The sequence below is a fragment of the Ooceraea biroi genome, chromosome 8, assembly GCF_003672135.1.
Source record: "Ooceraea biroi isolate clonal line C1 chromosome 8, Obir_v5.4, whole genome shotgun sequence".
NCBI lineage: Eukaryota > Metazoa > Arthropoda > Insecta > Hymenoptera > Formicidae > Ooceraea > Ooceraea biroi.
In genome coordinates, this window is record NC_039513.1 from 136,844 (window position 1) to 151,495 (window position 14,652).

A 14,652-nucleotide genomic window follows, 5' to 3' on the forward strand; every position below is an offset into this window, starting at 1 on the left:
CTGGGAGGTGATGATATTGGTTATTTTAAGCAAAAATATTCATATGAATAAATATCACAAAAAATCCATAATAGATAATAGATAATAGAAATCTATCGTCTACATAGTAAAATTCCATTAAATGCAGTATAGTACAGTCGAGTTTACTAACTTTAATATATTATAAAATTCGAAGAGAAGGAATTACTCCACACGATATTTGCGTGGAAGCGATTATTTATATTAGTAAAATTATTAATAATTGTTTTTACCTACTTTTCCGTCACTCTCTATGATGCATTCTTACTTCGCGTATAACGTGACGAAATATGCACAAAATCTATTGAATTATATTGTTATATAAGAAATTATTAATAAATAGTGTTATTCGCGTCTTTTGCGATATGCAACCGAACATTTTCGTACTTTAAAATGACTTGCTGCGTTTTTATGATTAGTAAACGCTCTTTTCGCCTCTATTTCATCGCTCAAACGAATACGTTATTGTTAATAATATTTAACATTAATTGTTTGACCAAATTGCAGCACCTCATAATATATTATGCCTTTCATATTCCACAATTATTAAACGTCTCTTGTTAATAACTTTTTCATAAACAACAAGCGCCGGTTAAAACTTTTAGAACGTCCAAGGTGATGACCTTAATAACATATCTCAGAATTACTGAAATTGGGAAGTGGTCCGTATTACTGAATAATTACCAAATCTTCCTTGTACGGTGGGCCGTCGCTTCGTCTTGTATAAAATGAAAGTTTCTTATCAGACTTTTTTTCTTTGCAAAAGGGAAGAATTTTCCTGCAATAGCTGTTTGTAACTTTTCCCAGTGACAGTCGATTCAAAGAATTGTAAGTAAATTTCTTTCACTGTAAGCGCTGCTCATATTGTTACTTTCTGTAGGTGTAGAGATTACGTTAACGAAAGTTGAGAGTTTTTCTTGTCCCAAAATAAGTTCGCTTATTGACGTATCCATCAAACCAAAAATGTGCCTCAGAAAAAATAATTTGGTTTTTGTTAATTTCCTCGATTTCAGACAACTGTGTCATTGTCTTGCAAAATTCTACGCGTTACTCTCTAGATTGGTCTGTTAACAATTGATGCGTTGTTACTTTGTAAGGATGTAGTTTGGATAAACTTCGTAGAATTCCTGTGCAGCGAAGATTTAGAGATTCCGAGCACGAGCTGTTTTTCTAATGGAGGAATTTGGATTTTCTGTGAAATATTCCTCCATGCCGTTTTCTGCTTCCTCCGTCACTACTGTGTACGAAAGATTCCAGATTTAAATCATGCCTGAATAGTACTTGAATAGTACAAGACGGTAATCTTGAATAAAATTGTCGGTTACTCTGAAAAAAACGTGGAATCATTTTAATCGATTAACAATGAGAATTAAAATTATTTTAGAAAAACGGAGTGCTGTACATGAGTACGAATAAATAAATTTTTCTAACTTCTTCAGAGTGCTTTCATTTGCAACTCTATGTGTTCCACACCTAGTACGAAATGCTCTATACGCATTAACGTACACTTTTTCTCTAGAAAAGAAGCCCTTGATAAGATAAACTTTTTCTTCCATCGTGAGGTAATTCATTTTTCAATGCACGTTCTTGCTTCGAAGAAGATTAGAATAAAACTGCAAAGTTCCAGGTATAAGACTGCGGACAATAGAATATCTACTTAAATCGTGGAGGAGGAAAGAACGCGTTTAGTTTCAACAACTTCCCGTGGGACACCCTGTATATTCCTTTAAATCATGATAATTTCAATGCGTGAACAGGAGAGAAGCAAAGCCCTTCCGCCTGCACGCTCCTCACCCTAAAAACACCTAATCTAACCCACCCTTTTTTTACTTTTTGAAGCGTTATTCAAGATAAATAAGTATTTGAGAATTGTTTCGAAATTTGGTAGTTTCGAAATATTTCCTCGATCTATATACGCAATAGTGGATCCTGATGTCGATAATGGGGAAGGGGAGGGAGGGGGGTTGACAAAATTATTTGGTTTAATATTTTTCTTAGTATCACGCATTTTTGTCCTAGATTTTTCAAACAAATTTAACAAAACTAATTTCTTTATTTGGAAGGGGGAGGGATTAACTCGACCCCCCCCCCCCAAGATTTGCCAGTGTATACACGTATATGATATTTCTTTAGACATTAAATGATAAAATTCTCGAATAACTATTTCGGAAACCTCGAATAATGTTTCACTTCAAGGGAATGGATTGGACTAGATTCGATTTTTTTTAGAGGTGGGGATGTAGGAAGAGGGGCGGAGTGCTTCTCTCGCCTACATACTATTCTATTCAATTCTATTCAGTAAATCTTTTTGTTAATAACTTTTTAATAAAAACTTGACCCTTTCTAAAGACTTTCATATATTTTCCTTCTTATATTTCTATAATTGTTGTGATTGCTATTAAATTTATTTTCGTTAGATTAGCATTTCTAGATATTTACTACCATCTCTTTTCATCCTTCCAGCTGTTGCTCTAATTTTGAGCAAAGTATTGCAATCGGCATGCGACGTTTCTTGTCCAATGCTTCATCTTTTCTCTTTTTCTTATTCTTTAGCATTTTAGTATAATGAATAGTGCATGCCCTTTCTTTAGAAGATATTGAGGGGGCTCATAATGTGAAGGCTGCTTTTGCAATGGTATTTACTATTTTTTAAAATGTTTCTAACTTATACCGAAGAATAAACAGCTATAGATTTTAACATAAGGAGTGTGTACTTATAATAATCGGATGTCTAAATGTGGATTATCATAAACACATAAAATTATTTATTAATATTTGTTAAAATAATATTTGCTAATAAATATAAAATAATATTTGTTAACAATTTATCCGCTTCAAATTTAAAGCATCTATTTCGTGTAAACTTATTTTCTTATGGTTTGGAAAAAATTTATGTTTATTTGATTATTGCATCTTTGTCTTTTAAATTAGAAATCCTTTCAAAAATTTGATCAAGAAATTTAAACAAGAGATGTTGTACCTAAAAATCTGTTAGGAAATTGTTAGGAAATCTTTTTCTACGTAAGAAAATACTAAAGAAAATTATTTAAAAGGTTGGATATACATCCTGTCACACTGCATCAACTAAACCGACAGGGAGCTACAAATGATCCTTTATCCGCATGAAGCTGTACTCTTTTCCGATACTACTGGCATTTCAATATGTCGGATTTCTGAAATTCCAAGGATGATATTGCTTTTTATTTATTACATTTATCCTCCTTATAACATAGAGTTCATATATCAGCATAAAAAAGCTGAACAAAATGCAGTTATTATACAGGATGTAGTTAGTATATACAAGGTGTCCCAAGAGGAAATATAAGTAAATCTTTAGAAAGGGTCAAGTTTTTATTAAAAAGTTATTAACAAAAAGATTTACTGAATAAAATTGAATGGAATAGAATGTATACGAGAGAAGGACTCCGCCCCTCTTCCTACATCCTCATCTCTAAAAACATCTAATCTAGTCCAATCCATTTCCTTGAAGTGAAACGTTATTCAAGGTTTCCGAAATAGTTATTCGAGAATTTTATTATTTAATGTCTAAAAAAATATCATATATGTATCATATATGATCGAGGAAATATTCAATATTCTGGGAGGTGATAGTATCGGTCTTTTTAGCAAAAATATTCATATGAGTATGTGTCCTATTCCTAACGCTTTCTGAGGTAATTTGAATTTGGCGTGCAATATTGTCACTGCGCCACCATAGGTTTGTTCTTTTTCGCTGCACTTCTGAACTGGTGCAATAAGTTAGAGTGAAACAAATAATATACTTTCTTTCGCTCTAACTTATTGCACTAGTTCAGAACTGCAGCGAAAAAGAACAAACCTCATGTGAAGCACTATGAAGCATGTTTACTGTGGCGGTTATTGATAATGAGTGTGAGTATGTTTACACGGTAACATTAATCCGGCTTAATAACCATCGTTAAAAGTGATACCTATTTACACAGTAAAATTTATTTCATCATTCTTCTTACTAATGTAATAAAATAAATTTGCTCGAAATTGTGTCATCAGCTGGCAAAACATACATTTAATGCGAGCATAATTAATACAGGATCTAACACACACTACCCAGACAGCACACAATATTTATGAAATATTTATAAAATATTTATAAGATTTATTTAAATATTTTATAAATATTTATCAAAATATTTCATAAATCTTTTTGTAGTCTTAGATTAAACAGATCATAAATATTTATCATAAATATCTTAAAAATGTTTATAATAAATATTAATTAAATATTCTAAAATTACTTCCCAGGCAGCACACATTGGTTTCAAAGCCGTTTCATAAACGTTTTAACGTAACGTTTCATAACCATTTTATTAAAACGTTTATTTAGGAGAAAAATGTCCAACGAAAAAACGTTAAGAGAAACGTTTCTTTTTCGGGAAAAAAACATTTTAGAAACCATTAGAAAAATATTTATTAATTCTATATATCAGTGCCTCAAAGATAGACAGAGTTAAGTCACATTTTTGTAAAAAACTAGATTTTTATATTTTATGAATTACTCTCTAAATTTCGTGTAGTGGAATCTCACTCTTTTGGAATGAGATATCACTTCAAGCAATAATGATTTCAAAAGAAAAGAAGAAGAAAAGAGTACTGGATCGGTTTTCCGGATGGTTATTTATAAGGTGATAACGCAAATGTTTCGTGCAAGAACGTCACGCCTGGCCGGGCCATCTATCGGTCGCTTGGTGAATCAGAGGCGGGAATCTCACACGCACACAATAAACCAACCAAATATTTACAAGATATTACTATAAATATTTATTTTTACTTACCGTAAATATTATATAAAATATTTAATATTTATTTTAATAATATGTCGAATACAATTTTTATTTTTGTATTGTCTTTATGTATCTTCAATATTATTAAAATATTTATATAATATTTAAAATAATAAATATCAATAAATATTTATGAATATTTATCATAAATATTATGTGCTGTCTGGGTACTAGCATATTGCTAAAGAAGTAACAATATAACTAACGATAAATAATTCATTTTTACTTATTAACAGTTTTTACATAGTATTCATTAGTCGTTGACACTCGCTGATCTTCTTCTTCCTCTTCTCCTTCTTTTTCTTCTTATTGACGTTGACTTTTTCGATGATATTTTATATTGGTAATACGCCTATTATAACATTCGTAGAAGTTGCCGTGTACTCATTGTAGAAGTGTTGTTAAAAGTGCCACACATGGCGACATTTACAAATGTCGAATATGCGGATATGTTGTACGTGTACAACTTTGCGGTGGTAATGTCCTCGCTGCTGTTGAAAAATACCGTCGACGCTTTCTTGTGCTGAGAATTCCGGATAGTAGAGTATTTTACAAGGTGTTTAATACACTATAAAAATTCATAAAAAAGGGATACAAGGTGAATTAAAAATTTGATATTTTTCTTTTGTGTCAGATTGTGTTAGAGTACAACTTTTTCAAGTGACAAATTGTCCTCAAATTCGATTCTTTGCCGCCGTTTACGTGTTATAAACGTTTGACATTTTTTATTTTTCAAAATCCGTTTAATGTCATTCTTAACTTCGTCTATACTGCGAAATCTAGCGATCTAACGAAAATTCGTCATGTGAAAAAGTCATGCTATTCTAGTACAATTCGGCACAATTAAAGAAAATTAGAAAATATGAAATTTTTAATTCATTCCCACTCCTGTTCTGTAAATTTTTATGGATCCCTATGTTTATCGGGATTTTTATCAGTTGCTTATACTTTATATTTAATGTAGTAAGATAGCACAATTTACAGAAATTTGAGTTTTGTGTTGCAGTGCGATTTATATGGTTTTCTTACTTATCTTTGTAAATTCTTTTTTATCGGAACAGAATGAGATATCGAAATTCTTTCAATGACACAACATAGCACAAGTTAGTGCCAACGAAAAAAAGTGAGTTCAATTGTGAGACTAGCAAAAATTTGTAATTTTTTGTTTTTTTTGTAATTTTTTGGTTGTTGTAATTTTTTGTAATTTTTTAGTTGTTGTTTGAATTATGAATTTAAATTATTTTGTTTTGCGGCACAAATCAGGTTAGAATTAGACATAGAACAATACAGTTATTAAAACTCCAAGGTTTGAAAAGTGTGAAGCTAGCAACAATTTTGTTTTTTATGTTTTCTGAGACATGCAAGTTATTTAGCTGCAGTTTGCAACACAAATTGACATAACTTAGTACAATTGAGAAAAATATAGAATTTAAGAAATGCAGAACTAACTTCACATACATGTATTTATCGCATACTTACCTCATACAATGATTTCTCAGCGCGATATTACTCATTTTTCTTTCTAGTCCATTTAATCAATCTTATGCTGATTGAAAAATTTGGTGTTACCAATGGCGAATCGATTTGAAACATCGAATATTCTGACTTGAAAAATTTCAAAGATTCTTTGATATAACAATAATCATGCGTTTGTAACCAATCGATGCTCAAAAATTCAGCGATATTAAAATGCTATAATTTACGTGTTCTCGAACTTGGTTGTATCAATTGAGGCGTGCATATTAGAGACATTTGAACAACGTTATAATATGGAAATTGGAGAGGGAATGTCGTAGTTGATAAAAATTTAACATAATTAAATTAAGTAAAGCCGAAAGTTTTTAGGAAATTTTCGCTCCGTTTAATCGCAATTGATAATCATTTTGTTGTCAGTTTTTATGTCTATTTCTATTTATTATTTTTCTTGTTTTTTTTTAATTTTTATCACTTAACAAAGAGACAGTGTAACATGGTTTTTAACGGAGATATGCAATTTAAAATTTATTTCTAAAAAATTCTGAGAAATCAATAATATTTTCTTAGAATTTTTTAGAAATAATTGGATGAGAAGTTTTAGAATATTTCATATCTATGTATGAAAATGTATGAAAAATATTAATAATTTCTCAAAATTTCTTAGATTGTTTAAATTATTCTGAGAAACGTTTCAATTCTTATAGAAAATCTGAGAAATGTTTCTACCAGAAAAATTTGAAAAAAACAACATAATTTTAATATTTTGAAGAAAACAATATAGTTGTATTGACATCCATAATGCTCTTTTTCGGAATTTGTTGGTAAAGTTGCCAATATAAAATCCTTTTTTATCTTTGTTTGTACAACCTCATATACAACATCCAGTCATTTTGTATATTTTTTACACTAATAAGATTATATTAAAGGTTATATTGAAGGAAGATTATATACTCTTCATAGATAGTGACTCTACTAGTGACAAACGGACGCCATTTTCGATCCATGATGCCCAGACTCTTACTTGAAAGTCTCTAATACATGCCAGCTCTCTTTCTCACACGCCATGCAACAGCAGTACCCAAAGCCCTTTGTTGCGCTCTGAGAGTGAGCTTTAATTGACGAAATATTGATATTTGAGAATAGAAACCCGTTGCGGAATCTACAATGGGGTTTCCCTCCTTCCCCCCCCCCTCTCTCTCTCACTCACTCTCTCTCTCTCTCTCTCTCTCTCTCTCGCAATTTTTCCTTTCTTCCTTCTATTATTGAGCGATAAGAGGGTGGAAAACAGTAGTAGCGGGAAGGGAAAAAGCAGAGGCTAGATTGTTCTCATCGGTAGTCGTATTCAGTGTGAATTTAAAGGGAGCGTGTGGGACTCAGATGACGTCAACCACCAAATCGCTCCCTCTTTATGCGCACATTGCATTGGGTTGTGTACGCAGGCTGCGCGTCCGTCTCATGTAGAGTTTGCTTGGCAGATTGGGGTGAATAAATGTTGAATGCACTCTGGTTGATGAAGCAACTATTGTATATTAGATATATGATCAGATGGAAATCGTTTGAAAATTTAAAAAGTTTTGGAATTATGAAGGAGATGGTGTGACATATTTGTTTACGCAGTCTTAAAAATTTATATAACAATTTGATAAAACAATAATAGTCGATGAATAAGTGATAATAAAAATAATAATATTAATAACATTATTTTATTAATATTAATAACATATTAATAATATTAATAACATTAATTAAATAATAATAACATTATTTTATTGAGTGCAACATAAAAGAATCTAACCAATTACAATATAACAAGATTGGCAAAAATATAAGGTAAGGAGAGGCTGTTTGAGTTAATTAAAAAATAAAAATGGAATAAAAAAATTCAAAATATCTTACAAGTTTGGAATTAATTTTTACATACTCTTTATATGCTTGTTTGAACATCTGCTTATCATACAAACACTATTAATAATTTTTAGTTTAAAATTAATTATATGACAATACAAGAGTTTGTGGTTTATTGAAACGGTGGCATTATTTGATGAGGAAATATTTTGATAATTTCGGTTTTTAATCTAATTATGATTTTTATTTAGATCATTAGAACCTTAATACATTACTTTTAAACATTTAATTAAAAAAAAATAAAAATTATCATACAAAAACTTAATCACATTTTAAACATTTAAAATTTAATTAAATATATTTTAAAACTTTATGAAATAAAGAAATAAGGTTTAATAAAAATATCAAAACGAAGTGTGTAAGAAAGAGTGAAAGAGAAGGAGAGAGAGAGGGAGATTGATTGATTGATTGATTGAGCTTTATTTAGCCTTCTCGGCTATTACTATACATATAGTTACAATTATATTACAATATATTGACCGTGTTTACAATATGATCTTTTACCATTCTTTTAAATTTTCCTACGCTTTCACATTGTTTTATCTCTATAGGTAAATCATTGTACATTTTTACACCTTTATAAAAAATACTTCTTTGCGCTTCACACGTCTTTCGCAATTGTACAGCTATGTTACCCTTCTGTCTAGTCTCCCTCTGATTACCCTCTCCTACTAATTCTACTCTTTCTCTCAACACACGCGGTAAATGTTCTCTTAATATTTTATACATAATATATTCTTTGTCTTATTGACATATATCGCAAAGCTTGTAGCATATGTTCCGCTCTCGTATTTCTCTTACATTGCAGAATCACTCTCATAGCTCCATTCTGCGCAACCTGCAATTTGCTAATTTGCGTTTCACTCATCCCCACAATTACTGTTGCACAATATTCAAAATGTGGCGCAATAATCAACTTATATACTATTTGTCTACTATATGGTGTTAAATAATGACCAATTCTATTCAAAAAACTAGTTTTCTTACCTATCTATCTTTATACTATCTTTTTTAACATATAATCACAATGTTCCGCAAAAGTAATCTTATTATCAATCATTATTCCTAAGTATTTTATTACTTCTACTTGTTCTAACTCTTCACCATTCATACAAGTTATTTTTATCTGCCCTTTAACTTCCTTTCTAGTACTTCTAATTATCATATATTTTGTTTTATTCACATTTAACTTTAATTTACTTAAAATCATCCATTTTTCTATTTCATAAAATACATCATTCATCTTCCTATTAATCTCTTCACTAGATTCTCCTATTACATAAATCATCGTGTCATCCGCAAACAATTTTACATTACTTCCCATCGGACATATTTCAGCTATATTATATATCGTAGATATATAATATAAAAAGTAACGGTCCTAAAACCGATCCCTGCGGAACACCATGTTCTATTAACATTAATTTTGAGTACTGATTATTAAATCTAACTTTTTGTGTTCTATTACTTAAGTATGATCTTAACCAATTTAGTACTTTTCCTCTTATTCCAATCTGGTACATTTTTTCTAATAACCTATTTCTATCAACAGTCTCAAATGCTCTTTTTAAATCCATAAATATGATCCCTATCATTTTCCCTTCCGCAATTTCTAGTTTCCATTCATCTATTGTTCCTTTTATTGCCGTCTCGCAGGAATATAATTTTCTAAATCCTGACTGATGTTCCGTTAACACTTCATTTGCCTCAATGTATTTTTCTATTTGTTCTTTGACCACTAATTCTAATACCTTCTCATATACTGGCAGGACGTTAATTGGTCTATAATCACTAGCTTTTATTGGCTTTTTTATTTTTGGGATTGGAATCACCGTGGATGTCTTCCAGCCGCTAGGACATTCTGCTATCAATAACGATTTATTTATTATGTTCTTGAATTCATCCTTTACTACACAAAATGCTGTTTTCAACACATTAACGCTTATTCCTTTATCTGTCCCTTTTTTATCCGGGAGATTCATCACGATTTTTTCCAATCCACTAGTATTGATAGGATCAAAATATTCAAATATTTCTGTATTTTCAATAACATATATTGTTTCCCTATCACTTCTATGACCATCTACCTTCTTAATACTCTTTATAATATTATCAATACTGTTAATATAATATTCATTGAACTTGTCCACTATATTTATTCCTTCATTTGTAATAATACCTTCAAAATCTACCCTATCAATAAATTTTTCATCTGGGGCTTCCCCTTTCAGTATTTCTTTTAATGCTTTTAATGCTTTCCACATTCTCCATGAATCTGACCTATTATCATCAATTATAGTTTCATAGTATTGCTTTTTCTTATCTTTTATAAGTTTTACAACTATATTTCTTTCGATTTTATATTACATCCAGTCCTGCTCTAATCCCGTGTAAACTGCTTTACCATATGCCTTATCTCTAGCAATTGCTGCCCTTCTTATATCTTCTGTAAACCATAATTTCCCCTCCCACGCTTTTGGTATCTTAAATGATCATTTATTTTCATATTATAAGTTTTATTCTTATACATACAGTTTACACATTTTTCTTTTTTAGCTTTACATTCACTATCCTTATGGTCACCTGCACATCTCGAACATGTTATTGATCGTCTACAATTTGCTGCAACATGATAATATCCCCAACATTTGAAACATCTCTTCACATTCACATAATTGACAACACGACACTTTTTCCATCTAACATTTATTTTCTCCTTTCTTAGCATTTCTTCATGTGTTGTATCATCAACTTCTATTATCAGCGAGCCATCTTCTTTCTTCATTCTACTGGTACTGTTTTCATTCCCTTTTTTAATTATTTTCTTCACAATTTTCATGTTGAATCCTCTGTTTTCTTCCTCCAAATTATTCTGTTTTATTATCATACCTACTATTTGCTTCTCATTACATTTCATTTCCTCTTCATCCACATTGAATATTTTTAATTTCAGTTGAGCATTTCTCGGCTCTATTATTTGATATTTGTTTCCCAATTTATTCTCAACAGTTGATTTTAGCTGTTTTATTTCCTTCTCACTTCCATAACCTAATATAAGTGCACCATTTCCTTCTTTTCTCATCTTTGATACACCTATTGGCATATTCTTGATATCAATATTTTGTTTTATCTCTTCTTTTGTCATTTCACTCTTCTGCTATTCCTTTGGTTTTATTATAATAACATTTTCTTTTTTCTTTCCCTTGACTGCATTACCGTAACTACGTGGGGCCTCCTCATCTGCCATCGCATTCCGTATCATCTTCCTCATTTCTTTCATCTCCCTCTTAAAATCCTCCAGTTCATCTTTAATTATATTTGTAATTATACCTTTTATTTCATTTTTACTAACCATTTTATCCTTGATTTTCCTCACCAGCCAATCTAACTTAGACTCCATATTGTGTTCGCCTGCTTGATTCTCTTCTGTATTCGACGCTTTACGCTCTCTCGCCGCACTTCCTTCTTCACAAATAGCTCCTTTTATAGTAAATATTTCGTGCTTTCCAGGACATGTAATTAGTTCATTTGCCGTATTATACACTTTATGCAATTTATGGCAACTTGGATGAAATGTTTTCTCACAAGGTACACATTTTATCAGCTGCGTTTTTATTTCCTTTCTACATTGCCGACATGTAAGCTGTTTCTCACTCCAAGTATTCATCACTCATTATCATTTGATCAGAGTTTCAGAATGAAGTAGTATCATCAAATTCCGCCGATATCGTTGGCAGTATAATCGACACGATGACAACGCTTCGCCCTTCCGACTACGCTGAATCAGCTTGTTTCTCCTCACATTTCAGCTCTCCGTTACAAAGAAATAATTGTTCTTGCCACTAGATAACACTCTCACTAGTTCTCCGTCCTCAACCACCTATGAGGCGCCAATTTCAGAATTGATAAATCAATATTTTCCACTAAACTCTCACTATGTTTCAGGAGCACGTCTCAGCACGCCAAATCCAGAGAGAGAGAGAGGGGGTGAGAGAGGGGGAGAGAGAGACAGAGAGAGAGAGACAGAGAGAGAGAGACAGAGAGAGAGAGAGAGAGAGAGAGAGAGAGAGAGAGAGAGAGTAAAAAGTGAAAGAACTGAAGATAAATAATTGTTTTCCTATAGCTCTAACACAGATTTTATGGTATCAAATTTTACAGTCTTGCCACAATATTTATTCATTTTATTTCAATTACACGTACGAAATCGAATTTGTGAAAAAAAACTATACAGAGTACTGTCATTATCTTCTTCATCAAAGGGAAATATTTTGTCGAATGAATTTTTGCTATCGTTTCGTCCTTTTCCTTTTGAAGTGTATTATTTTTAAATGTAGCTTCCTTTAAGATATTGCTCGAATTAATTTTTTCTAATTTTAGCTTCTTCTCAACATGACTCAATAATTTTACAAAGAATACGTTATTTCCGCCAGACAATTTTACTCAAAGGAAAAACTATTTATTATTCGACCATTCTGGCTGGTTTATTCGAAAAAAGAGCACGACGTTTCAACCCTGATTCGGACCCTTATCAAGTGCACAATACAATAATAGTTATTTTCTGAAACAATTTCGGATTACAATTTTAAAGCAAGAAACAAATTAATAAAACAAAAGAAAACGAAAAAAGCACTTACTGGCTGTAAAATAACTGGAAACTTTTCAAGGAGCACCTCAATGTGACAATAGTCCTACAGCGATCATCTATCGACTAACATTTCACCACAACAACTAGATATTTTTCAGGATGGAGTCATAATTGTCTGTGTCTCTCTGTATGTTTATCGCATTAGGGTGTTTTTTGATGAAACACATTTCCACGATTTCTCTTTTCCTCAAATGACTCATGATGCAAAATTTTAATATTGTCTCAGTCAAATTCACGATCTACACTGACTCTATGTTTACTAACCACAGAAAGACAACTATCGTTTAAAATGTCGTTTTAAAATGTCAGATTTATGCTCCTTGATCCATTTCTCCAGATGCCTCTTAGTTTGGCCAACGTAAAAACGTATAACACGCACCACAATTTAAACATTCAATTTTATATACAACATTCATATTTTGACCATTAGCTAACAAGTCTTTACCACGTCTAATAATACAGTTCAGTTGATTATGGACAGTGTGAACGCAATCTATGTTACTCTGCTTCAAAACTCTTTCCAAATCTTTGTTTAAATCCTTAATGTAAGGAATCTTTACAATGTTCTTATTACTTTGTCTATCATTCTCTCGATTAAGATTATCACTACACCTAATTGTTTTAAGTCTACGGTTGACATGTTTGATAATAAGGTGCAAAGGGTAACCATTATTCAATAAAATATCATGTACAAAGCCTATGTTAGTGGCGTGAAACCTGGAATCCGATAACAAAACTGCACGGTCAACCAAACAACACCGATTAAAATAACACTGATTTTATGTTTCAAAGGGTGATTGGAAAAATAATTTAAATAGCGACCTGAAAATGTGGGTTTGCTGTACCAATTTGTGATTAGTCTTCCTCCGTCTCTGATTACCGTGTCTAGAAAATTTAATGTGTCATTATGTTCTATTTCACATGTGAAATTAAGTCTTGGATGATAACACAGGCACACAAAATAAAAAAAAGTGGTCAATCTCAGAAGCCAAACTATCCATTCATATGTATTTTGGGTTACTGAACACGAATCCGAAGTTAGTTTTCGTCCATTGGATCTTGTTTTTTTTCGAACCTGAAAAAACTGGAAAAACATTTAAAAAACATTTCCGTTCATTTCTTTCTATGATTGTTGTCAATCTGAATCAGCAACTCAAAACATAAAAATATAGCTTTTTTTCTCGTACCCATATCTATCTTTTGCATAGCAAAAAATGCGATTTTAGCGACTTTTTGGCGGTTTTTTCAGGTTAAAAAAACAAGATCCAATGGACGAAAACTAACCTTGGATTCGTGTTCAGCAACCCAAAATACATATGGATAGGATAGTTTGGCCTCTGGGATTAACCACTTTTTTTATTTTGTGTGCCTGTGTAATTATTGAAAATGTCCAATACATTTTGTATCTTGTCACTCGGTAAGATTGTAAAAATGTCATCCACATATCTGTAAAATATTTTTATATCAAAGTCTAGTATTGCACTGCAGTCGGATTGTAGATCCTTTTTATTCCTGATTTTACTTTAGACATTTTGAAGTAGGTAAGATCTGTGAAAAAAGTGAAATGGAAGTATGCATTTCATTAGCACTAGAAGTTGGAAAATTAGTAGGGGCCGGTACTTTAAAATAGTTGTATATTTTGCATTAATCATGATATTAATAACTAGTGTTTGCGAAAAAGGTTTTTCGTACCTCAGAGTACCATATTTAAACAGTAGTATCTAGTTAAAAAGTATTTTGAAATAAGTGGTAATTCGAAGGTGCTAAGTTGGTCGAATACGTCGCGTG

At 31.3% G+C, this 14,652-nt stretch overlaps 1 protein-coding gene across 4 annotated transcripts in view; it reads left to right on the plus strand.

The window, feature by feature from the left end:
• The window catches only part of LOC105280634 (zinc finger MIZ domain-containing protein 1), a 69,310-nt gene that overhangs the window by 22,218 nt on the left and 32,440 nt on the right, over positions 1 to 14,652 (plus strand). The gene's annotated exons all lie outside the window — the stretch shown is intronic.